Here is a 14,794-nt window from a genome sequence, read left to right on the forward strand (position 1 = left end):
CACGCCTTGCTATTAGAGAAAAATGAACTATTTTGGTGTTGCCGAGAATTCTGTAGAGTGCTGAAATTGTATCTTCGAGATACGAGTCAGATTACAAGGTTGGATAATGAGATTTCTGATCTTTTTGTGAAATGGAGAGGTGTGCCCCAGGGTAGCTGTCTTGGACCGGTGTTGTTTAACTTAAACACTTCTGACTTGATATGTGCTAAGTTGTACGGTTCACCCTGTTCATAGTATTTACAAACTGCATGGTTCGCAATTTTTGCATACTGGCAGAGCCAGAGAGCCCAGGCGAAAGGTCTTAAGTGTACAATGATCATCCCGGGATAGAGCATACACACATATCTACATATACACATCTACATCTACTGCGCTAATAAATCAGATGACAAATACTATTATATTAAACTATAGCAGTAAAATAAATTGTGTCACATTAAGTTTAATTATTTTAGTGTTCTTTTCATGTTCCTCCCTTTTAATTTAATTTTACTTATTTTAATTATTTATTTAAAAATTATTGCGGTTCATTATTATTTTTTAAGACGCAAGTTGTCCTGAAAAACGGTTGTAGAGAAAAAGTTTTAAATAATGAGACATTGTTATGTATTTGCTTTCGATGAGTTTTTGTCAATACATTTTATTTTAACTGAAGAGAGCTACCAAGGATTGGATCGGTTAGAGATCGCTACTCTTAGATGAAAGCAGCTGGTGATTTGAAGTAATATTAAAATTATTTAGTATTATACTTTTTGCTGTCCATAGTTTAGCCTTTAGCAAGGCTGCTTCTTTTTGACGTGTAATTATTTGTAACCGTATAGCGTCCTACTTGGCGAAGTCCAGAAACTATAAGTTCATTTAAATTATCAATAAGCTTCTTTACTTTAAACAGGAGCTATTATACACAATAATTTAGTCGTTTGAGTACACGATATGACATGAGCTTACACTTGACATCCAATTTCACACAATTTGAAATTGATGGTAAATAAAAGTATCATAAAAAACCTGTTACATAATCAACGAATACACATTTTTAACTCGAATACTTCGTTAATTGAATGTAAATCGTATTACTTGCTATCCACAATCAGCTAATATGACAACTCCAATTTCAGTTTTTATCAGAAAAGAAATTATAAATTAATTTGTATTATACTGAACATATTTCAGCTGTTTTTTTATGCTTAGGTTATTCCATAATGTAAATTTTTTACCTTATAGCAGAGACCTGTTGAAAAATCAGCTGGAGCAAATTCAAGTTTATTGGGTGCTAACTACAAACGTTGCTATTATTTCAGCAAAAGTAAATGCAAAAATATACTTGTATTTTAGACACAAACTCGACAGTATTACTATGTTCGATTATTATGTAACAAACATGAAATAAAACGAGTAAAATTAATTTTGTTTCCCATGTAATAAAAGCCGTTATTCACTACACGGAGTAAAAGTGTCTTTAGGCGCTTAATATTATTTCCGGCCTTAGCTTCGCCTCGTTCGTAAAACACGATTGCGCGTTGAAACAACCATTTTTACTCCGAATGATAAAAACTAATCTTTACTTTGGATGGACTTTGTAGGAGATCTAACCCTTTGAGTGAATTTCAAAATGAAAAAAGTTGAAATCTTTGAGTTAGTATGTGTATAGATCCATTTTAATATTCCTCGAGAAACAAAAGTAAAAAGTGTAAGTATTTATTGTCTACTTAAGGGTAAGGCTACAAGCCAACATGTTTTATAATTGAACTTTAATCTAGATTGTACTTTTAGTTATTACCAGCTAATTTTTTGTTAACTTAACTTAATTTATTAATATTCTCGTTCCTAACCTAAATACTAATCCAATGAACGGGTAGGGCAGCTCATTAGATGATATATGGGTTGAAAATACAAAGTATCTATATCTTCTTCTAAGGATACTGTTGGAAAAATGTTCATATTATTATGTATTACTTCATAGTGGAAGAAAACAGACGAAGAGTTCCCCTATTTGACGTATTATTGAAAACTTAATAACAAGTACATATTTTATTAGAACTAAGTTTAAGTCAAGTCTTATCCCGAAACTGTGACGTGCAGCATAAGACGGAGTAACCCTTAGAACCCTTAGATTTTGATGCCAATGTGAAGTGGTTGTTCTATACTGGCATTATAATACTGGTCTAGACAGGCAGGTCCAGTCTTTAATGTCGTTTAACAATTAATTCGTCTTTCCCGCTAAACGCAGTTTGGGACCCCACCACACCAATAGACAAGGAACTTATCGAAATGAAGAACGCCGTGAAGTATCTCGGTGTGAATTTGGAAATTCTCAAAGTTTTTACCCAAAGGGAAAGGTGGTGGGATTATGTCATCACCACTGTCAATTCCAGCTCTTGACGAAGAAAGTTTCCTCTAGAAACTTAAGCACAAGGAAGAGTTTCTTTGGCTAGCGAGTGCTTACGGGATATTATCTCCGTATTCGATAAACTAACTGTTTTCGTACCGTGATGCTATTTATACTGATCTGATCACTTTTCATACAAACACGAGTTTATGAAAGTAACAAGGCATGAACTGGATCTGAAGACTTGGAACGCACAACAGAGGACAGGGAAGAGCGATGACACAAAGACTTGAGAGAGGACATTGTTTATAATGACCGGAAACCTGCGAGTGTGGATTAAGATGGAACGTAGAGACATAATCTTTTACAAGTTCCGTTTACTTTTCATCCTTGGCAATTACACACCTTGTTCAAAATGGGTAAGTCCGGAAATGCAGAAATGGTCCTTTACGTGAAATATAAAAGGTCAATATAAGTAATTTCTATTGTCTATTGGTGGCTCTGTTGTTACGGAAATGGTCTTTCATAAGCATGCACGGATCAGTACCACTGTGTATGTAATGATTATATATGATAATATCAGACACATAATGCGTTATTGGTGTTACCTAACCCAGTAAATCAATAGTTTTAGAAGTCTTCTGGTAAATTATTGAGCATTCATTTAGACAGTTAACAATGGCAATAACATTTTCCCACACAAAACACTATCAGGTAGAAATGCCAAAAATCCTGGCAAACGCACCTTAAGCAATATTATATACTGGAAATGTATGGTTAACTGTCTGAATTAAATATAAAAAAACAGTAGGTAGATCGGTCATGAAGGAACGGATTGCTAAGTCAAATAGTGTAGGGGTAAAGTATACAGTTCGGTTTTTTGCACCCTCTGCGGAACAGGTTAACATTACTGTTGTCTACTTGCGTAGTTGTATAACCACCTTCTCGCGATCAGCTGTATACCACTATGAGAAACAGTGGAACAGTTTGCTTTCATCACATTGAGTTAGGCTGTCTATGAATATCTATAATCCACAGTTTAAACATTTTCACATTTTTCAATATGTATATGCACTTAAATCAAGCTAAATCTCCCATGATAATAAATATTCCTATGTTTACTCTCTATTCAGGGTCGCCTATCCGGGCACAAACTGTATATATATAATATAGGAAGGTACAACAAAACAATTTTAATGCTACGTTAAACATCCACTTCCGGTACACGTGTGATGAACTCCGTTAGATAAAAAAATGAGCTAGTCACAGCCCACGGATCCAAGTTCCACGAGCTCTGTCATTGATAATTTAATTTTAAGCATAAAAACTGTTACTAAGCCGAGAACTCTTTTCAAAGAGAAAATCTAACGTGTTATACAATCAATGGTAATGTAATCCAGTTCTTACTTTTTATGCTGAATGATTAAAACCATGAGTAGTAGTAATCTAACTAGTTTAAGATTATCTTAGGTAGATTCGTTATGACTTATAAAACGGTGTCAAGAGTTCGAGCTAAGATTAATAGAGCCAACATTTTGTAGTCTCACCTTGGTTTTATTCTGCTGCAAGAAGAGCCACATCATAGAACACTCAGTCGTCAAAGGAAATAATTAAAATAATTGAGTTAAAGAGAAAAGTTTTAGGTAGATTTCATAGATACCTATGAAATAAAAACTACTATAATCCGAGAATGTATGATACATAGACGTATGCGTATTAATGTATGGGCTTATGCAATATAACGGGAGCTTGTGAACACATAACTCTCGTAACCTTTATATTATCCAGACTTAACTTTGTGCACAGGCAGTACTTGCACATAGCTTATATGAGTTTGTTAGTCTGTTAGTCAGACTAAAACTAATGAAAACTTTCAAGATGATGACATTCGAGCAAACTTTTTTCCCAACTAATTTACAAATAGTTGTAAATAGACCAAACGGATACAATTCTTACAAGTACTATGTAGTTATAAACAACTTTTTACGATATTAAGGTGTCAATGTGGCGTCCATTCGAAGTTTATAAATGGAGTGGGTATATATCAGGTATTAAATGTATTAAGTCGTAAAACAAAAAAGTATTTTAGAATTCTTAGGTAATTTACAATAGTTTTATTCCACCTTTAGCTTTATGATATCACGTAAGCTTTATGTGGTTTGCAGGTAGCAATACTACGAACACGCGCGGGAAATAATTGTGAACACGATAACTGCCGTAATTTTTATAGATTCAGACTTGGTATATAGACGGTATTTTTACATAGCTTAGATGTGTTCATTAGCCAATAAAACGATTCAAAGTGGCGGCCATTCACATTTGAACAAAATGTTTAACTCAACTAATTCCGACAATAAATTCAAACCGATAGACTTTTTACACACACTACTTAATCATAAACAACTTTTATTCATTTATGTTTTTCAATATGTCTTAAGATGTCGAGATGGGAATGGAATGGTTATATATCAGTTACTCTCACTCGGCTCGAGAGCCGCCGGGGATGGGCGTTAACAAATTCGGTGATAAGAAGATTCATGTGATATAGTGAATTCGGAGATGGGGTTTGCTGAGAGTTAAAAATATACCGCAGTGTTTACTTAGCTTCTGGATTTAAACGTGTTTGCTTAACCGCTGCACATGTAACAAAAAGTGGCTATATTTTCTTTTGTAAGAAGTTTCACAAACTCTTAAACTATTTTGCCATTGAATATGAGCTCCAATCTCTGGTTCACCCCTTAATCAACTTGGGATAAAATACTGAACTGGTCTGTCAGTATGAACTTTATAGAATAATTGAAATGAGCTATCTAGTACACACGGACTAAGCTAGAACTGTATCAAATTTCATGTTTCTAGTATACCAGTAAGTGGCATTGACTTTGAGTACTTTAAACGTACTTAAGCAAGTCCCACAGCGGGTTTAAACATCAAGGTGCAGTGATTACCTGAAGAATACCAAACCAAATACGGCAATCTTTACCAGCCGAATATGTTTATCAGGTATTTTACTTCGCCCATAAAATATTCCCTGTGAGGGTAATGTTAACACATACAGGTACTTCGCTAACGCTCACCCAAAACTGGTGGTGCCATTTATCGTCATCATACTCTGGCTTGACTACATGAACATGAAAGTACATGCCAAATTTCACGTTTATACCTTAAACTTCGTACAGAGACATTATTTATATATAGCTTGGATGAGTTTGGTTAGCCAGCCTTAATGAATAAAACGTTTCAAGATGGTAGCATTCGTATTTAGCCAAAATTGTTATCATGAGTATTTAAAAAGTAAATAAAAAGTTAACACGTTTTATAAAATTGCCAATTAATTTCAGGCAACATTTATACCTACTGATTTTTTACACCTTTTCAGGATTCAAAATGTTAGTTTTTTAATGTTATAGAAGTATATAATTGAACCATTAAAATTGAATACGTTCACAAAAAAATAATTTTGTTTTAACTGTGTTGAAATGAAGTCCACTTTTTTAAAAGAAATTTACAAGGTTGTAAATATTTTTGTCTAGTAAGGTTGATGGACTTTCTAAATGTTTTAAAGCGTTACGATTATACATGTACAAACATTCCAACATTAAGTGTTATCGTAGTTTTGTGAGAATCAAACATCTAAACTAATAATTCTTCTTCAGATTAACATATATAGCTAGATAAGGCCTCATGTGAAATCTACCTTTCTTCCGACTGAGCCGGAAGGGATATTTATTTTCAAATCATTGATGAGCTTCTCAACATAGAGATGAAATATTTATGGTTAGGAATAAAATTTGGGAAAGGACTATGTTTAAAAATTAAAGTACATAGAACGTTTAATAAGATCAAAATAGCAGTCAGGAATTCGTCTAAGGCATGTTCTGTAAAATAATCGGTAGGAAATTATTATAATAAGCACTGAAAAAAGGTTCAAATGACTTTCATTAGTGTACACTTCCCAAAGACTATTGTATAATAAAAGAGGGATGATTTCTTTAAACCATAATGAGTAGACTTATACCGCAGACAATCCATGTTCGTGCTACTCTTTACTGCGGTGAAGAGACCGGCCATTACAGTTCCCTCATATTTACTCTAGTTGCTAATTATATACCTCCGCTGTGTTTCATCTGATAACACGCGAGTAGAGCCGAGAATACCTCTTGTCTACTGCTGAGACCTTGACTCTTTATCTTGCTTCTCTCTCTTGATGTATAGATGGGTGACATTGTTTACCACAAGCAATTCGTTCTAGTTATAAATTAAATTAAAAAGTACTTTATACGCAGTTCTGGAGCGATTCTATGAAAGTAACTCGATGCTTACATTTTTTTCAGTCTAAATTTAATAAATTTGTGCTCTTTGGATGTTTTTGAAAAAATTATTTGAAAACAACAATGTACTAATAATGTGTCAAATCATGGTGAGTATTATTACAGTAGAAAAGTTTGGGGTCTATCACGATTACTTTGATATTTTTAGACTCGGAACACGGTGCTTCGGCAGCTTAGCTATATTTTATGAAAAGATTCAAATAAAATAACTCAGCACTTTACTAGGACGTTCATGGTTCATGATTAGCTTCGGCTTGCTGAGCTCGTGTTCCTCACCCTTTGGCCTTTACCAAAGGTATAACAAAATTTCATCCTTCTTCGTAGTTTTAAGGAAATTTTTTGATATATTAAAATGAAGATTAAAAATGATACATGAGAGGCGGTGGTGTTTAAAATGAAATTAAAGATGCTTCAAACTTTTTAGTTCAATTTATTCAAAGTTTTTCTGATATTAATGGTTGAGACTTTATATTATGTTCAAACAAACCATCTTCACTTATTACCAGATTTTTAAATGTTTAAACGGAAACAGAAGTGTTTCCTTCTAATTAGAAAGTTATTAAAAATATATTTCGTTTTCTCTACATAGAATCATAACACAGCTAATAATGCTGCATTCATAGAAAACGCTACCATTTAAATTCATAAAACAACAAAGAAAACATTTTTCAAGAGTAATGTAAACAGCAGTCATGAAAATGAATGAATACGGCTTACGGAATTAATTAGGACATATTGAAAACAATACAATCGTACCAGATTTTATTGCAATTATGAATTAAAGAAGTTTTCTTAGTGATGATGTAACTTTAGGCTAGACATTTGATTAAATTCTATTACGCACTCAATCCTGAAATATTCCGTAATCTAAGTGTCCAATACGGAAAACCATTAAAATTATCTGAACTCTAAATGTGTTATGCTTTGGTTATTGATGCTATACATTTGAAAACGGAAATCAAAAGGAAACAAATCAGTAAATATTAGTATTAGTTGCTAAATAAAAAAAAACTATTTGGTCTATATTATGCCATACTTCAATCAACGTAAACAGCAGCTGTTTTGAAATTTTCCTTGAATACATTCAACTAAATTATTTATTTATTGTAAGCGCAAATACAACGTAAGTATGTAAAAAATATATATGGAAAATCTAATACCCTAAATTTGTAACCAAAAAGTTACAAAACTTAACCTTAAATACAGTTTATTGCTGTTCTCACTGAAAAAATCAATACCTCGCTTTACCTAAGTAATTAACGATTTGAATAATTGTAATCTTCGTATAACTCAACTTCGAATATCCCAATAAAGAATGCAGACGTAAATAGTATTTTAAACAGCAATAGATTTAAATTAGCTGATGATTAAATAGAAAATAGTTTAACCTACATTTCCCGCTAAATAAGTGTTTTAGACTTGTTTGAAATATGAATAAAATCGTTTAAAATAACATTATTAAGTTTGGTTATACCTGTATATTAGATTATTTAACAGAAGGATCTTGCGATGCTGGAATGAAGTTTTCTTGTAATAATAGAACTGCTTTTAGAAATTATAAGTATCAAAATCATATCACATTTTAAAGTATTTTTCGCAATCCTGTTACAATTATTTGAAATTCCCCATTGACCAAGGTGTACTGTGAAACGTAAAGTACTACGGTACATAGTGTGGTGTAACCAAAAATTACTTTTCATAAGTATATTTTACGCAAAAACCATTATTTTATTAATTAGGAGATAAGACATTTCTAATTACCGTAGTATAAATTCAAATTTCCGATTTCCATATAATAATTTATTATTGACTATTAATTTTAAAACCATTTTCTTGTGTATTGAATTAAGTTTCAAATATTTTATGCTTAGTATATGTAATCCTAAGCATAAAATTCATGAAAATTAGATTTTTGTGAATCCACAATCTAATTTGTGGGTAGATTCACTAAAATCTCCAAGACCAGTACGTTTTAGTGGACAGCCATTTTAACAATTCTAGTTCCTATATCACTTGTTTCTAAACAATTTTAAATTTATAAACCGTTCTGTACAGAGTTTTGGGAGATACAAAAGAAATTTTATCTTTGCCGTGATGTCACCAGCTGATATTATGGTAGATTAAAACTGCTCCTAATGTATTTTTACTATAGTGTAGGGGCTTTTTTCACTATATGTTATGAAATGAAAATATATGTTTTAATACTTTCTAATACTCAGTTTGAACCGTACATTGATGTTTCTAAACATTTATAAAATTGAATTAGTGAGTGAGTGAATGGTTACAGCGTAGATTATTGTGTCCTGTGGTGAGTTTTGATTGACAGATTCCAGTAGATGTATTGTGTGTTGTTGAAAATCTATCAACATTACCAGAACATACTGCGACTATTGCAGTTAATCAAGCATGCTCATTTTCATAATTTATCACGTTTAATATTCACTCAGCCTCTCAAAAATGGAGTTATTTGAAATTTTAATCAATATATAGTGAAAGAAAAAATCCGTTATCTTTCTGGCATACTGTTACTTTATATTAAATTAGATTAAATTCAAACCAAGTATTTATTTCCTTACTTCTTTATACTAAAAACACTTTTCATCATTTCAAAAACCATTGAAATAATACCTGCATGTCAACAACTTTGTGTACATTATACTATATAAAAACTGTATCTTAGTATTACTAATTACAATATAAATATTTTTATTTTAGTAAATATATCTCATATTAAAAGTGCGGATACTAAAATATATTCATGTTGATGAGAGGTCAAAGCTTAATCAAGGATTGTTACTAATATTGTTAATAATTCATTGTTAAAACTTAGTGTGTTTTTGTTAATCATGATACAATTTTATACCTATAGTAGTTAACACTATGAATTTAATAAATTCACTAGACTTTTAAATCCGTTTTTAAAGCAATTAAATTTTAAGGCAGAACTCAAATGGTTTACTTTTTAAGTTTACTAGTTATACCATTTTAAAATTATTTTAATTCACATTTTTATTAACTGCTACCTCCAATCTAGTAAATATCGTGCTTATGGCATACACAACTGTTAAGTGGATACACATGTAATTCGTAATTATAGATTGTGTATCGTACAGTTGTATTTACTATGCCAATGTTATCTGAGGAAGATACAGTTATAACCGATTTAAAGTAATGACGAGTTTAACTATTCCTAAGATGGATTATCACTGTGTCATCCAATAGCTTGCACATTCAACTATCAGAGGGAGTTTGGTCTCAAATAACTAACACTTTAACCAACAAATTAATATGACAAAAAGTGCCATCGTGGTTTAATAAATACATATGTGGTCTAGAAAACTAAAAACAAATCGTACGTCTTTATAATTCTATTATAAATTAAAACTACAAGGCCCATTACTAAGGCGTTTCTGAAGTAAGTCCTCATTTTTAATGTTTCCGATATATTTAAGATAATTTAGAAGTAAGCCCTTATTAAAAAAAAATACTTTGGATTTTATTTATTTACTATTTATATTTATTTGTTTGTCTTTATGCTCCATTTCACGCCGCTTTTCTATCTGCGTTAGTCGAACACGGACGTTTTAAAGTTTGTTTTTATAATGCGGCACTAAACAGAATCTAATTTTATAGATTCATTTTCTATTTTGTAACTTATCCAATTACCAGTTAACAGTGTTACAATAATTTTCAACAACAAACACCCGGTTTGTTTATAGTTGTCACCCAACACCCGGCCACTTCTGTAAGTATACATTAAAAATTATAAGATATCCTTAAAAACGTGTTAAAAAGAAGGTGTTAGATAGCCTAAGTACAGGTGGTCCCTACCTTAGAACATCACTGTGTAGGGCGTATCACGGCCGGACACAACGCGTAGCGCACGTCACTGTCTCTACCCGCCGCCGAACTGACTGCCACCCTCCACCCCCAGCCAGCCTCTCAGGCTTGCCAATCCATCAATACGCAACACTTAATGTCCCGCCCTTCGATTACACCTCTCTCTTTAACTCCACCCTCATGTCGTTGCGTGTTTGCGTTAATTGCAGCTTGATTAATGAGTTTAGATGGATGCTACTTATAGTTATTAGTAATAGACACTAGTATTACTCCGGTTCATGCAATTTAATGTACCGATTTTATAACTATCTTATCACCATTTGTGTATTCTAAAGCGCAGATAAAAAACTAATTTCTATACATTGTGGCTTATTGATAAACGTCAAAATATAAGGCCATGCTATCATGCAAATAGTTTTAATTTAAAAAATATTTAAATAACCTTATACAAACAAATATGGTTCACTCAACTGTAAAATTGTGATAAGCTATTTGCGTTTTTTACATAAACATTGCAATGGTAAATAAAACTTATATTATTAATATTACTGTCATCTCTAAAGACAAAATAAAATTAATTAATTTTGATTGTTTATTAAAATTATTTACGACATACTCGGACGCGAGGTCACGAACTAATATATTGAGCTGGTGATGGTTCCTACGGGAGCCGTTTTGTAAGGACGGCTTCTGTAACTTCATTCACTGTGATCCAATTTATACAAGCATGTGCCTCTCCAATAAATTACAGTTTTACAATTTTTATAGTCTTTATCTTATACAGTTATAGTCTTCATTTTATACGTGTAGTTAATTATATAACTTCACCTCAATGTTATAAATGCATTTGGCTGTTGAAACTAAAAGTAGAGAACATTTTTCTGCACGTTTTATTATTAACTCAAAAATTGAGAGATGAATACATTTGGAATATTGATATTGTAAATGAAAATTACATATATGAGAGATAACTTGCCGGGCGGTAATACCGCTACCGGTACTGAATTATGAATTACACTGCTGCAGTTTCGACATCCGTAGGATAAAATATAGATCTCATTCGTATGCTCTTGATGAGAACCAAGGAGTTCGAAAACGGCGATAAGTTGGTATGGATTGTTGTGCCCACGTCATCCAAGATGTGCTTTATATTATAAATGAACATGAATAGCAAAATGTGTTTAATCTCAAGAACTGTTGGACTAATTTGGCTAATTCTTTTTGTAAAATATTCGATGAAACGCAAGAAAGGTTTTTATGTAAAAAAGATTGCCTGGAATATTTAATAGTTCAGAAAAAATTTTAATATTTATTGCTTCAAATCCAGATTTAACAAACACTAAATAGCTGTAGAAATTTTTAGTTGAAGTGCGTCAAAGACCTTGATCAGTAGTGATGCAGATAGCAAAGATAATACCTTACTTTACTCCATATTGTGCCAGTAACGAATTTAAAACATCGAATGCATTGTAAATACTATTTAACCACTGTTATGAAATCAATATTAATTATCAAAGCTGTGAATGTACCCGAAAAATCTTCACATTGTGATATGGCATTTTTACAATGTCATAAGGCAAATCGGAGAAATAACATAAAGATGCCGTAATGATCCATTCTTTCCCAGACTACAATAAGACGTCTGTAATAAGCATTTGCGTCTTATTTTTTTCCAATAAACAATAACGATTATTTTGAAATGTTACGTGAAATTAGCGAGGATTTCGCCCTTATAGGTCTACCGCAAGTAGGGAGTATTTTTCCCAAGGCCGTACTAGGTTTCTCAGTTCTATTCATGTATTTATATCTTTTCTTCATCGGAACAACCAGACAAACTGAACTATGGAACTTTAAATATCTTAGACCAAACGTAGACATTTTTTACAAATAAAGGTTACCGAGAGCTACATAGGTATAGGCTATACTTTTTTGAACGGGATAATACGGTAACGTCAATTGTGGCATCGGAAGTGAATTAAACCTCCGGATATATTCTTCTCAGTCCAACGTATGAATAATTATGCATCATCTGGACACCAAGAAAACCATCCAAATGTAACAGGAGATTATAACATCTGCCAGTGATCATAATTTGTTTAAAGGAGTGTTTTTATGCTATTTAAAAAGGATATGTCTATTATTCAATGGAAGATTGCTTGTGAAAACGCTGCTATTACATAATTTATGTAATATTCTTGTTGCACTTTGCACTTGTTAGATATGAAATCTTAATTTAGTGACATAGCAGATAGGCCTTAATACAAGATTATCGCAAAGTTAATTTATAACATCGACTCAGTTTGATATTAAGTTTCCCAAGCACGGTGCTATAAAGCATTGTTAAAATATCTCCTTATAACCAAACCAAAGTATTAGCAATCATCTAATAACACATTTCTTCGTTCTGTTATTATAATGCGATCTGAATGCTATTGTGCCGGAATGATATGATATCCTTAATGACACAAAAAACACTGTGGTGTCTTTCCATCGTATCTCCACTCCTGTTTTGTTCGCTTACTCTGTGAATGGCAACCTTGCTGGCTCTCTCTGGTCGTCACCGACCTTTTTCGTCGAGTTTGAACATGGAAAGTCAAGTTTTAAAGATAACAAAAAAATCCAATGCTACTCTTGGTTTCATAATTCGAGTTTCTAGAGATGGGTTTTCTCCTTGGGCTTTGAGGACATATTTTGTGCACCTGTCGCGGCCATTGTTGGAATATTGTTCTCCCGTGTGGTCCCCTTGCACCTCTGGACTCATCAGCCTTATTGAAAGTGTACAAGTACGTTTCTTACGTCTTGTTGGACTGCATCTGGGCTATGCATATCGAGAGGTGCCCATCGAGGAACTCCGACAGCAGCTTCATCTTCCTACAATGAGGTCCAGACGGCTGGTTGCTGACATCGTCTTCCTTCGGGGAGTTCTTACTGCGGAGATCGATTCAACTGAGTTGTTGAGTAGAGTCAACCTTCGTTGTTCTCGCCCGTCACGCTCGAGGGACTTGTTCGAGAGATGGCATCACTCGACGCAGTACGCCTTCAACATTACACTGCCAAGATTACACCGTTTCGGGAACAGTCTCCCACGTGGTTTGGATTTTTTTAGACTGAGTTTGCCTTTAAAAGGGAATCGTTCAAACTGTATGCCACATGAACATTTTTATTGTTATTCCTTATGCATTTTTGTAACTCCTTTTTTATTTTTGTTGTCGGTCCGTCAGCTTGGAATGCTTATCATGGTGAGGGGGTTCTGATATTTAATGGTTTGTAATTGTTCCTGTTTTAATCACTCATTAAAAAACCTGTTGAACTTTTCCTTTTATATGAATGCCAACAGTTATATCTATTCCAATATTGTCTTAAATATTTGTATGGCCTGATGTTTAGCATGGATTTCCACTTAATTTATTATTATTGGAATAGCAATATATATATATATATATATATAATATATATATATATATATATATATATTATATATATATATATTACTGGCTCTCTTATATATTGAGCTCTCACATAACTACGCTTCACGGACAAACCTTCGCTAGATTGTTTTAATTCCCATACTGATAGCCGTCTTGATTTTAGCTCTTTAAGAACAACGTCAACCTTGAAATCCTTATTTTTAGTCGTAGAATTATAGGCTCATTGAAAATGTAATTAAAACCATCTAACGCTTTTACTTTACAGGGATTCTTTGGACTACACTTTTAAAAAACAGAAAGTGTTTAGTTACGCATTAATTACATCTTTAAAATGAGACGTTCCGATTATGAACCAACAATAAGGATTAAATTATTTATTATTTTAAACTTATTTTTATAGGCTAAAACTCAAGTTTGTTTTATTCGATTTCATTCACTTTTTAACGTTTTATTCATCAAATTGGTTTTTGATCTTCAGAACTTGTTACAAGCTTACAGAAAACTACACAACTTGTATTTTGAAATAACAAAAATTATTTACATGTATATTAAAGTGGTAATTTTACTTTTAATCCTACATCCACTTATAACTAAATCGCAAAAATCAAATGTTAATTTTTTACATTTCTTCAAGTAAATAACTATAAAATGTAATGTATTTGTACTTTATTAACAAAAAATCAAAAAGTTATTAATAACTATTTTTTGAAAACGTATAAATTATACCGAGAGGGACTATATTATTCAATGTAAAGTACATTTTTACTCCTATGACCATTTAATCCATTTTAACACACAAAATAACAAATTTGGTTACTTGTATTGTAGAATTGGCCTTTTAACACGATGACTGCGACAGACGCTTT

General features: G+C 32.3%; 1 protein-coding gene across 2 annotated transcripts in view; it reads right to left on the reverse strand.

Annotated features, from left to right (window-relative positions):
• LOC124359273 overlaps positions 1-10,578 on the reverse strand; it is a 297,085-nt gene extending 286,507 nt beyond the window's left edge. The window contains exon 1 of one of the 2 annotated variants that reach the window (XM_046811889.1): positions 10,492-10,578. The gene's annotated coding sequence lies outside the window, so the exon portion shown is untranslated. The remainder of the gene's footprint in view (positions 1-10,491) is intronic. The other variant, XM_046811888.1, reaches the window with a different exon arrangement.
• Between the last annotated feature and the right edge of the window lie 4,216 nt (positions 10,579-14,794).

The sequence above is a fragment of the Homalodisca vitripennis genome, chromosome 4, assembly GCF_021130785.1.
Source record: "Homalodisca vitripennis isolate AUS2020 chromosome 4, UT_GWSS_2.1, whole genome shotgun sequence".
NCBI lineage: Eukaryota > Metazoa > Arthropoda > Insecta > Hemiptera > Cicadellidae > Homalodisca > Homalodisca vitripennis.